Here is a 12,897-nt window from a genome sequence, read left to right on the forward strand (position 1 = left end):
GAGTCTCCCCCCCACCGCACAGCTGGCCCTTTCTCCCGTCATCAGAATTCTCATTCCACCTGGATCCCTCCCTATGGCCTCTTACCTTCTCTAGATCTTTTCACTGGGAACTGCCAACGTGACCAGGAACACCAAAGACCAAAATTTATCCAATTTTGTTTTTAATGAGGGATATCAGCTAATGGTTTAGTGGGTAACGTACCCTGCTGATGTGCTAAGAAAGAAAGACTTGCATTTATATAGCGCCTTTCACGACCTCAGGGCGTCCAAAAGTGCTTTACAGCGAATGATGTACTTTTGAAGTTTGGTCACTGTTGTAATGTAGGAAACATGGCAATGAATTTGCACACAACAGGCTCCCACAAACAGCAATGTGATCATGACCAGAAAATCTATTTTAGTGATGTTGGTTGAGTGATAAATATTGGCCAGAACACCAGGGTTAACTCCCCTGCTCTTCTCTGAAATAGTGCCATGGGATCTTTTACGTCCACCTGAGAGAGTAGACGGGGCCTCGGTTTAACGTCTCATCCAAAAGACAGCCCCTCCGACGGTGCAGCGCTCCCTCAGTACTGCACTGGAGCGTCAGCCTAGATTTTTGTGCTCAAGTCTCTGGAGTGGGACTGTGAGCCCACAACCTTCTGACTCAGAGGCGAGGGTGCTACCAACTGAGCCACAGGAGGCCAGATAGCAAAGCGGCATTTTCATCCACACATGGAGAACTCTACCTATTCAACAGCAGTGCAAAGAGGAGTATAACTGCAGCTGCCTAATATGACCTATGGGTCATGTGCTGTTGGAGCGTGCACCTGCATACTCCAACCAGAATCCGCAGGAGGCACAGCCAAAGAGGCTCCTCCAGGCTGCATTAATCCAGCCCAGGTTACTTCCACCCCGCCCCAACAGAGCTACGTTCCTCAGCCTGGAGGCTGGCCTTGGCACCCAATACAGTGACGGCCCAGAGCCAGCGGGCTGCCCCAGGGCCCTCAAACTCTGGCTGCAAGAAAATAAGGCCCGGCCCTCAAAATGGACGGATATCCGGCCGGGGAAAAATTCACTCCATAGAGTCAAACCGATTCAGAGAGCCAAGTGGTACATTTAGGGGGAAATGTCGCAGTTGGTGAGCAGAGATTATACGCTCCATAATCTCCATACTTCCCCTTCAGTGCGATATGGATCAATCAATCATCAAGTTTCAATATTTGATGCCAGAGTTTACCCAAAAGAATCACTGTCCAATTTGAAGGAGAAAGTTTACTTATGCACACCGATGATACAAGACATCAAAGCACCTGTTGCTTACATTTCAATTGCAGAACTGAAAAATTCTGCTGTAAATGGCAGGGCATTGAAATAACAAGCTGCCATCTGCCATTAGCAGAACAGTTTCTGCCAACTGGGCTCCCACTTTTAGCAGGCAAGATTGCATATATGACTGCTCAATCAGTAAGCCTCGCAACCTTCTACACACTATTCACACTTTTCGTAAACACTTTTCGAAATCAAATCGCATTTTAACAAGATGTGCCCAAAGTTCTTAAGAATTTTCCCACAGGTTGTGTCCATAGAGAAGGTTGTAGCAATCATTTGAAGAAACGTTCAGAAACATCCCATTTCATTCTAAAATAAATGCTTCAGAAGCCTTTTTAACATTCAAAAAATAGGTTTGCTTCATATTATAGTGTTAGCATGCTTATTTTAAATGTGCATGGTATGATAGTATTTGGTCATTTTTGGTGTACTACAAATTTAGTATCTAGGACAACCTTTAACCAGACAGAGGGTGTTTGATGAAAGAAGGTCATGCAAGTTCAGTTACAATTTAATGAAGCCTTTAACTTATTCATGTTACAAGTCCTGGTTGTATTGACAGATGTGGTGGTTTCCAGATTCCTCTACCAGAAGACGCAAATAGGGAAAGTCTCTTGGCAGCTTTATTATTCTAAGGTATTGAGGTGACAAGTACAGTGCAGAATGTGTACAGACATGGGCCTGGAAATTGGTTCGTGCCAGCCTGCCGGAACAGGTAGGCCAGAGATGCCCCCGATATTGGGCCGCAGGCCACATTTAAATGAGACCAGCAAGCTGTGGACGCATGCTGGGCATTCCCAGGCAGCACGCTGGCAAATCAACATTGGACTTCAGGCTGCTGTATCGCCAGCAGCAACCCTCAGGTAGGTCCTGGAAAGGGGGGGGGGGGGGGGAGGGAGGAGGCCAAGCGGGTGCCAGCAACCATCTTCGGCACTGCATGGAGCCGGGAGGAACACTCCTGCTCCGTCTGGCTCCACAATCAGTTAAGTATTCTTGAAGGAACTCTGGTTAGGCCGCATGTAGCGCCAGCTGTGTTCAGGGTCGACCAATTTTGCAAATAGGTGCTAGGCTCCTTATTTGCATATGCAATGGGGCTAATCTGTTTCTGGCAGGCCCTGGATGCCTCATTTTCTCCTCTTAACAATATTACAGCGCGGAATGTGCGAGCAGACGCTGCCTTCCATAATTGGACGCTTTGACGCCCATTTTACGCCTTTAAATAGGTGCAGCGTCAACCAATTTCTAGGCCATGGTCTCGAGCATTGACTGCAACCAGCGCACCTATTTTTCCAAGACCTATTTTTCCAAGAAACTCTTGAGCAAGAAGAAGTAATTAATTACATCAAATTTGGTGAAAAATCAGCAGGAGAAACATCAATTTCAAGTCTGAGATGATAATTCACTTTTTCTCCTCTTTTGAATTAATTTTTCTCCTTTTTTGTTGCCATGTAATGCTTCTCAACTGAGAGGATAAGTAAACAACCTGTTCCCAGATCTCTTTCAGTACTGCTCTTCAGTAAAGCACTGTAGTATGCGAGAGTAACCGGGGTGACTCACTCTCCCACATTACTGCAGCTTAATTGTGGGGAAGTATCTCTCCTTTACTTGGCAATTGCCATCTCTCCTTTATGATATAGCGCAGTACTACATTTGGCCAATTCAACAATTGCAGGTGGGTCCAAATTTACCATTCCACACAAATACTCTGCTTGGCCTTTTTAAAAAGAACATGAGGTTCAGGATATTTACAAAGTTGGTTAAAGTTTGATGATGCATTTTTAGCATGTTGAGATGACAAGTCACTGCTCGAAATAGCTGAACAGATGATTAGCACCAAGGCATAGAGTCATAGAATGCTTCCCATTCCTCCACCCCCGCAACTCCCCCCCGCCAACTTGAATCCAACAGAGTAAGTAAATGGAGGGCAGTCATTTTAAATGCTTTGATTAGAATTTATGCAGATCTGTCTGTAGGGCAATCAAAAGAAGAAAAATGCTTCAAGTTTGAAAACATTGAGACGGATATGCACCTGCAGCTGCAGACTGGCATGCTGTGTATTTCCAGCAAAAGCAGTTTTTATTTCAAACTTACAGCGTTCAGTTTCTTTTTTATTTCCCAGGTTGACGTCTGTGTGTGTCAATAATAAAAATGCTGTGAAATAGACTAGAGCAATAAGCCAAGTCAATACAATTTGCAATAAAACTACTGCAGAGTTCTCCAATGGTTTGGTATGGTACTAAGCTATACAGATCAGAAGGGTCATTCCAGGGTCGATCCATGATCCCTGGTGAATCAATTGATCTCAAACATGGTGACAGTAGAGGTGCAACAATTGACCTCAGTGCCTTAAGGTGGTCTGCAGCTAGTGTAGCTCCAACGCCAGTTTCTCAGTGAAGATATTCTTCCTCCTTTCCTTCCCTCAGTCTCAGCCTCATCCTCAGTGATTACAATCTCCATCTCAACTCTCCTTGCCCCATCTCCTGATTCCACTGCCCCCCGTCCTCCCTTAACCTCTCCCAATAATGCACTCCTGGCCAGCCTCCCATCCACCACCCTCCATAAACTTCAGCTGCCCGTATCCTATCCTGCACCAAGTCCCACTCGGCCATCACCTCTGTGCTTGCTAGTCTACATTGACTCCTGGTCCCCAATGCATCAAATTTAAAATTCTCATCCTTGTGTTTATATCCTTTCATGACCTCGCCCCTCTGTAACCTCCTCCAGCCCAACAACCCGCTAAGAACTTCTGCGTTCCTCCAACTCTGGTCTCTTGTGCATCCCCCAACTCCCTTCACTTCACCATTGTAGGCATGCCTTCAGCCGTCTGGGCCCTACGCTCTGGAATTCCCTCTCAGTGAAGCACCTTGGGATATTTTTCTATGTTAAAGGTGCTATATAAATGCAAGTTTTACTTACTGTTAAACCAAATAGTAATGAAATCGTTCCAGTTGTACTACGGATTCCATATCATCTTGTACGATTTTTAGATCAATTTTATGCCAAATGTGTAGTTTGACTGGTATATTAGTCAATGGGGTTTCTGGTTTCATGTTCCAAACTGAATGCTGGAAAACTTGAGTCAATATTTTGAGCACTGACTATAATATCAAGTGTTTTGATGTCTTAAAAGTCAACAAAAGATGTAAATAGGAGCAGGCTTGAGGGGCCAAATGGCCTACTCCTGCTCCTATTTCTTAAGTAAACAAGCTAGAACAGCAATTGCCCCCTATTTTATTGATTTGATTAAAACTGGTTAACAAAAGAAAGCAAAAAGCAAAGAAATAAAGCCCATGACAGCAAATATTTTAACTTTCTCGCTGGAAATCTGTTTAAAATTTCAAGAACACTGATTTACTGTCATAGCTACATTGCTGCTGACTGATTGTGATCCCAAGAGTCAAAATGTGGAGAATCCTGAGGAACAACTGTTCTCAGTTCAGATTCAGAATAGCTCCAGTGAATAATCTGAAAACTGAATTGAATTCCTATTGAAGTTAAGCCTTGCAAGTACAATGATATGTAAACCTAAGTCTCAGGTACCTTCCCCCTTAACACTACAGCATTTAACACAAAGTTATGTGCCACTCAGGTTAAATGATGGCAAACATTCTTTGATCTAAATGACTCCACCTTACCCTGTAACCAAACTCATCATACTCAGCTTAGAATAGTTAGCAATCAAATATGAACTAAAATAGCAGGTACACAGGAAAGCATGTTTGGCAAATGTCAGCTGAAACCGAAATATTGGACCATACCACTCAAATCAAATCAAATCAACTTTTATTGTCATTGTTAGTGCACAAGTGCAGTACAACGAAATGTAGGCTTGCGGCTCCCGAGAGTGTACATTTAGATTAAGATATTTAAACATTCAACATACTTTTGCTTGTAATACATTAACATAAGCATAACCATAATAAAGTGCATTGGCAGATGTGCAGGCTTTAGAGTTTATTTGTGGAGTTCAGTAGGATGACAGCCCTGGGAAAGAAGCTGTTCCTAAATCTGGTCGTACGGGTGCGAATGCATCTGTAGCGTCTCCCAGATGGCAGGAGGGCGAACAGACTGTGGCTGGGGTGGGTAGGGTCTTTGATGATGGACCGTGACCTCCGTAAACAGCGTTTCTGGTATATGTGCTCTATGGTCGGTAGCCGAGTGCCGGTAATGCGTTGGGCAGTTTTGACTACCCACTGCAGGGCTTTCCGGTCATAGTAGCTACAGCTGCCATACCATACTGTGATACAGTTTGTCAGGATGCTCTCTATTGTGCAGCGGTAAAAGTTAGAGAGGATCAGGGGTGACAGGTTACATCCCTTCAGCCTCCTTAGGAAATATAGGCGCTGCTGGGCCTTCTTCACCAGAGAGGAGGTATTGAGGGGCCAGGAGAGGTCTTCCGTGACGTGGACTCCGAGGAACTTAAAGCTGTCCACCCTTTCCACCACAGCCCCATTGATGTGGATGGGGATGTGACTTCCGCCTTTAGACTTCCTGAAGTCCACAATGATTTCTTTGGTTTTCTTGATGTTCAGGGCCAGGTTGTTATCGGCGCACCACTTCACGAGATGCTGGACCTCCTCCCTGTAGGCTGACTCATCGTTGTTGGTGATCTGGCCTACTACCGTGGTATCATCCGCAAACTTGATGATGGTGTTGGAACCATGAACAGCCACACAGTCGTGGGATCCCAACATCAGGGATCAAGTGAAATTCACATTAAATAATTGGAACCTCCCCTCCTGTTGATTGCATTAATATCCTATGGCTTCCAACCAACCTATTGTTCTAGATACAATGCATATTTACTCCCTGCAACACTGGAAAGTGAGATGTGCCCAAAAAAAGGGGGTTGGAATTGAAACCTTGTATGAACACCGAAATAAAATTACTAGTCTTTTGGGATATAAACTCTGAATAAGTTAAGCAAAATAAAATAAAGTGCTTCCAATAGGAAACATGCCTAAGAGCTTCCAGGAGCTGAACCCTGGGCACATAAAAGCAAGGCTGAAAAAAAACTATTAACATACAAAATGATTCACTACATAAAATTAAAAGGGTTGAAATTGACATCCATCCATAGCACTGCACTTTTCAGGCACCTGAAATTGTAGTCTCATGGTGTCAAGGTTCAAGGAGTTAGGTCTGTAGGTGAAATAAATCATGACTGGCTCAAATAAACTACTTAGCTGTTAAGGTACCACTCAAACATCCAATTAACTAAATGTGAACAAATCAAAAGTAGCAAAAAAAAGTACTAATGAAGAACGCGTAACCAGTAGAAAACAGAGCAATCAAATCTCAGATTTTTTTCCCCAGAGCTATCATCCACAAACCGGCAAGTACCACAAAACTGACCTATCAAATTACACAATTTCCCCCAAATTCTGTCAATGGCCATATTGTTACCTGCGCCAGACAAATGCATAATATAATATATTTAAAATCTTGCATCAGCACACACTTCTCCAACTTTTTCCATTATGCATTTCGATATCCACATTTGGTGGAGTCCCAATAAACTGCCAATTTGTTAGCCAAGATATTTTATGCTTGGATCAGTACTTGTTTATCGATACGTTGTATATTGATACGTAAAATCACAACAGGATTTTGTATTAGTGGAATATTAACTCCTGATGTTAAATTGTTGTATGACAATGGGTTTGTCTACATTGTTGGTTGTATTAACTGAAATTTCCTTGCTCCTTTTTTCAAAATTTCTGTATGAAACATCTGCACTGGAAACTCTTAAATAAAAACAGCGTCTATTGTGACATATTCCAAAGTCATTCATCATTAGTATATATAGATTGCTGCAGCTCCACTGACTTTGTTATAATTATGGTAATTAAGGTGATGTACAGTTTGCTGTGCCCTCACTACTCTGCTATTACAGTAAGTAGTAAACATTGTGTAGTGCACCGTGATCTGATGAGTTTCTGAATGCAAAATCTAACATTCTTTACCACTTTTAAGGTCTTATGACGTGATTAATGACCAATTAAATTGATACTTTCTGCTTAAACAACTCTTAGGATGGCACTCCTTTACCCAACACATCACTCTATGCTGCACATTGAAGTTCAGATGCCACAATATTGAACAGTTCGTGTTTCCCCATTATGCCAATTATGATAGATGAACAGACAATGGGTTAAAAGGCTGTAAAATATGCACCAAATATATTATTTCAGAATAATCCATGCAGATTATCACTTCTCAAGCCGGAAGTGGTTACACCACAATAGGTAATTCTCAAAAATAGACATTATGATGTGGTAACTGCATGGACTGCACTGCTCGTAAACGTCAGTCATGCTGGTCAAAAAAAGACCAGTATGTAATACTGACATCATGAACTCAATAATGTTCATCATAAAATAAATGTTACATGGAAGTGAATTCAAGGCTGCAATTTCATTTTGGGATTCAGCCAACAGCCTTCCAAGCTTTGGTCTTTTAGCTCATGATATCTCCAGAACACTCATGAAATTACTGCCTTATAATTAATTTCAAGTAACTAATGCTTTAAGTGTAATGAAATTTTAAAACTTGAAGGTTCGGCTAAAAAAGGCCCCAACCTGTGGTGCAATGAACTGATCAGGCATGGGCTTGTGGCAATATGACCGGAATCCTTTTCTCTGCTACACCCTCTTTCCTTACTCAAACTAGGGTGCAGTTCCACAGCCACTGGCACTCTATCACCCTGTTCAAGTGACTCATCTCCATGTGACAGTTAATACATCATCAGCAGCTGTTGAACAGTGGAGGGCGTCACATCCAAGCCTTAAACTACCCTCACCTGATGCATGCACAGTAGGAGTCATAGGATAACAAAACATAAGACACCAGAGTGAAGGATAGCGAAATGTGATTAGCGTAGATAGCTCCAGTTGAAGAGTGAGCACTAGCACAAGCACAATGGGCTGAATTGCCTCTTTCTATCTTGTAATTTCTACAGTTCTATTTTCTCTTTCATGGTCTGGTGCCAACTGAAGTGACCACTGCCATCCTGGCTGAAATCAGCTAACTGAACACTGACCTCCCTACTCTGTATGACTCAGTACCACACTAAAAGTGACTTTCCACACTGAGCTATTGGGGGACTTCACCTGGCAATAGTCCTCTAGCTGACACATTGGGCTGGATTTTCCTCTTTGGTGGGTTAAAGGCTGGACTTGCCACGCTGACCCTGCCGTGACTGTGCCACATTTTCCTGGGTTTAGGCTAATTAAAAAATACATGGCAGTCTTGCAGCAGGATCCCCACCACCCAGAGGGAGCCGACCACTGGTAGACCGCAACATTCAGTGACGCTGCAGCACGACCACCTGCGGCACCAACAGAAGGAGGAGGACCTGCTGCTAAAGGGGGCAGAAGCGCTAAGATTTTTTTTCTCCAAAAATATAAATTGAAGACTTATAATGGGCCAGTAATTCCGGTCCCAACGCGTGAGTACGGACGGGGTACTCACGCGTGGGCCCGTTGGAAGTGCCGGATTTCAGCATGCACAGCGCATGCGCGGGAAACCGGCATTTCCTCCAAGGGTTTCAGCGGTCCAACGCGTGCGCGCAGGACTCTGCGCGCACGTGTTGAACTTCCTTCTTTTTGACGGGTTTGCCCGTGTGCAAGGGCCTTAACTTTTTACACATATAAAAAGGAGGCGTAAGGACTGGATTCTTGAAGGTAAGTGGTCTATTATTTAAAATTATTACACTTTTTCCACAGCTTCATTGTTTTTAAGGACTTTACAGTAAGGTAAGTTTATTTTTAGACCCGATTTCTTAAAAAATTATTTTTTTCAAAAATGTTATTAATTGTTTAAAATAGTTTTTTTAAGTTATTTATAGTTTATTTAACTATTGGGATTTTTTTTAAATGTTATTTAAAGTTAAACTAGTCTTTTGGGCGCCCGTACTTTTCATGAGTTTAACAGTCCTTACTATCAAACTCATGAATGAAGTTTCCCCTCCCCTGATTGGCTGCACAGTGCTCACCTGATCCCAGCCGGCACATCGCACTAACTACGCCGCTGGATCAGGCAAGCACATCGCGCCGACATCTGAACCGGGCCAGTGACAGGAATTCCAAGCAGGCCCAGGCTTCAGATGTCGGCGCGCCGGGTGAGTGCAGATCGGGGGCTTGCACGCGCGGCAAGCACCCGATCCTAATTTCTGGCCCATTGAGCCACAGGCACTCCAGGAAGCGGTCAGGGACCTAAAGAAAGGCAGAGGTGCCCACTAGTAGCCCCTCTCCCTCCAACGGTACCCATAGCGGACGTCTCGCTGCTGCCCTTGGATTTATCACTACCCATCTTCTGGGAGTCCCTAGAGTGAGCAATACTTGAGGCAGAAGAAGGGAAGTCAGGTGGTCTCCTCCTCCCTCCTCCCATAGGAAATTCACAGCAGTACTTAGAGGGGTGGGAATCCAGAGGTGGGCTTCTCTGCCCCTTCCATTCATTTTCAGCTGCTATTCTGCCTGATTTCCGGCTGTATCGTGGAGGAAAATCCCGCCCATCATATTACTTCAAGCATATTGTGAAAAATAAAACTCCACCATTTTAAACTCTGTAGATCCAAGCAACATTCAAAATATTTACCAGAAATCAATGCCTTCCGTCGTTTACACCTACCCACGCTTTAATCAGCCAAAAAACAAAAACATGAATACATCCCTGACACCTTTACACTTTGCAACTGTTTTGCCTACATTCAGCTTGCTTCTGTAAAATGTATTGACACACCGAAAATTTAAGCAGAAAACCTCCAGGTCAATGAAACCTTACTGCAGAAAACTCACGCATTTAGCTGCCCAGATAGTGACGCGAGTCTCTGCTGAGACGATGATAAGCTCGCAATTTGCCTTCACCTTTAACACATTTCAACAGTCACATCATGTTTCCATGTAAACGAATAAATGATCTGCAGACACTGCAAATCTTTAAGAATGAAATCAGCAAATTGGCTCAATGAAACAGTAGAAGATGTATTGAGAGAAGAAAATGTGAAATAAGGAATCATTTTCTCTGTGAGATTTCATATATTAAACAAAACTGGTGCAGTAATCATTTTAAGCATCACGCTGAGTTGACTTGTATTTGTAAAAATGTGCAGCTGGAGGTCAAATACATTGTAAAATCAATTCTGCATTCATCCAAAATCTGATTGAGGACTTCCAGTTATGGTCAAATGCCCAGGACCCTGCTGTTCATCTTTGCAGATGCCACAGATTTGTGCAGAAAAGCAGGACATTCTGACAAGATGAATGCCACTTAGCAACTAGACATGACATTTAATATTGAGTACTGCAAGGTAATGCTTACTGTTCCTAATATAGCAGCTACTCTTAAATAATAACTGCAGTTAGAAGATTTTACTATGTTAAAGGCACTATATCAATGCAAATTGTTGTTGTTGTTGTACTGGTTGACCAAGCATTGAAAGTGTTGCCAAAACAATGAGAAAATTAGAAATAACAACAGAAAATGCTGGAAATACTCAGCAGGCCAGGCAGCATCCGTGGAGAAAGAGAGTTAACGTTTCAGGTCTGGGACAGTGGGGGGGTGGGGTTAGGAGGGGAGGAAGAAATAGAAAGAACATCCTGTAGATTCTTTCTATTTCTTCCTCCCCTCCTAACCCCCCCCCCCCCCCCCCACTGTCTCTGCACCTGCTTAATATCTGTTACATCTCCAGCTTTTTCCAGTTCTGATGAAGGGTCCCAGACCTGAAACGTTAACTCTGTTTCTCTCTCCACGGATGCTGCCTGGCCTGCTGAGTATTTCCAGCATTTTCTGTTGTTATTTCAGATTTCCAGCATCTGCAGTATTTTGCAATTAAATGAGAAAATTAGGTTATGATCACAATGTAAAGCATTGGTGAAAACCCACTTGAATACTGATTCCAATGTTGGTCATTGTACTTGGGAAAAGACACAGAGGCACTGGAATGATCCAAAGATGGGCGTCAAAAATGGAACTAGATCTTAAGTCAATGAGCTGTGAAGAGCAACTAAAGAAGCTAAAATCTGACGTCACTGGGAAAAAGTATGGCCAAGGGAGAGAGGGAAATGTGATGCATATTTTCAAAATCATGAAGGATTCCCCCTTCCCTCACCATCAGCCAGGTGTCTGACGCCATGTTTGAGAGGCTCCAAATCCAACCGAATCAACAGAAAAATCAACAGAAATAGAATTTCCATTTGCCTGTGGAAACTCTCACCACGGGGACACTCCCACTAATGCAAGACCAGCAAATTTACAGCAAAGATTTAGGGATCTCCACGACTGTGCAAGGGTACTGATGGCTAAAATGGTGCAGTTTACCAACACAAAGCACTGGTAAGATTCTCACTGCTAGATCCGCTCTATCCATGCAGATATTGGTTTACAGGATTACTTGGAGCTAAATGGGAAGAATCTCACCCCAGTGACACATCTACCTATCCTGATTCCATCAACGAGCCAGGCTGGCTGAGCAATCACCAACACCTTCCTGGGTCACTGCTGACCTTGCCAGATATCAGATTATTGAGTCCGAAGGATGTAAGTGTAAGGATTTAGGATGCATAAGGGAATCAGAATTATGCCCTCACCTCTGCAATCCAAGTCTGAACACAGCACAGAATGAAGCGATAAAAGGCATCTCTCTTATACTGTTGCAGATTACTCAACTGTGAACATGTCAATATAAGTGCGAATAGTTCCAAGGTGGGGGGTTTTGCTCTGCAGCTGCCAAAATACAACTTCAGCCAACAATAAATACATCTTTCATTGACTATTTAAAAAAAAACTTAAGATGGCCTCCTGTACTTACCTGGAGCAATGTAGAGGGAACTTAATGCTACATGTAATCTATGTGATAACTGACCTGGAGTTATAGGTGCTGACACTGGGTCACTGATTGCAGAAAATGGAAACTATCCATTGCCTAGGCTAACATCCCTCACTTTGATGAGCAAAAAGTTTCCAACTTTCTGTAAAATTAAAGTGAATTACTGATTACACCAAACAAATGTCACCGGTGTCACGTATTCAAGGAATCACACAGTTGCTTAGAAATGACCATTTATATCAGCACACAAAGGCTTTGTATGACATTCCTCTGCCCACTACTTTAATGGGAGCTTTAACTCGTTTATTTTAAATGGGCTATTATCACAATTAAAACATCAGAAGGAGGAATGTCATACGAACCTGTTAAGTGCTCGTACATTAAAATTGCAAGCAGTAACTTCCAGGCTTATAACTCCTCAATGATCTATTATTTTTACAAATGGCAAAATATTTGCAACACAAAATGAAATATAACATTGTTTTATACTAATAGGTCAAAGTTTATGGAGGTTTCAGAGATTTACTGCTAGGAACTAGTCTGCTACCCATCTTTCTTGGACTGACACCTACATCACAAAATTTGTAATGCAAAGGTTGATTGTCTTTTAATCAGGCTCTGAATATTAGGGGACATGACTGAAAACTAATTATCCAAAATGGCCAGATTAATTACTCGAAAAAAGGCATTCCTATAAATGTAGAGTTAAATAAACAAATACAATACTTGCACTTAGAAAGAGCTTCATCAAATTAAAA

At 42.7% G+C, this 12,897-nt stretch overlaps 1 protein-coding gene across 6 annotated transcripts in view; it reads right to left on the bottom strand.

Annotated features, from left to right (window-relative positions):
* The window catches only part of LOC147111992 (F-box-like/WD repeat-containing protein TBL1X), a 330,596-nt gene that overhangs the window by 258,698 nt on the left and 59,001 nt on the right, over nucleotides 1–12,897 (bottom strand). For 2 of the 6 annotated variants that reach the window (XM_085999442.1, XM_085999443.1), the window contains one exon: nucleotides 12,176–12,281. The exons of the other annotated variants lie outside the window; for them this stretch is intronic. The gene's annotated coding sequence lies outside the window, so the exon portion shown is untranslated. The remainder of the gene's footprint in view (nucleotides 1–12,175; nucleotides 12,282–12,897) is intronic. 6 annotated transcript variants of the gene reach the window in all.

This window comes from Somniosus microcephalus, chromosome 10, assembly GCF_052327205.1.
Source record: "Somniosus microcephalus isolate GS21.2 chromosome 10, FLI_Smic_1.0, whole genome shotgun sequence".
In the NCBI taxonomy this organism is placed as follows: Eukaryota; Metazoa; Chordata; class Chondrichthyes; order Squaliformes; family Somniosidae; genus Somniosus; species Somniosus microcephalus.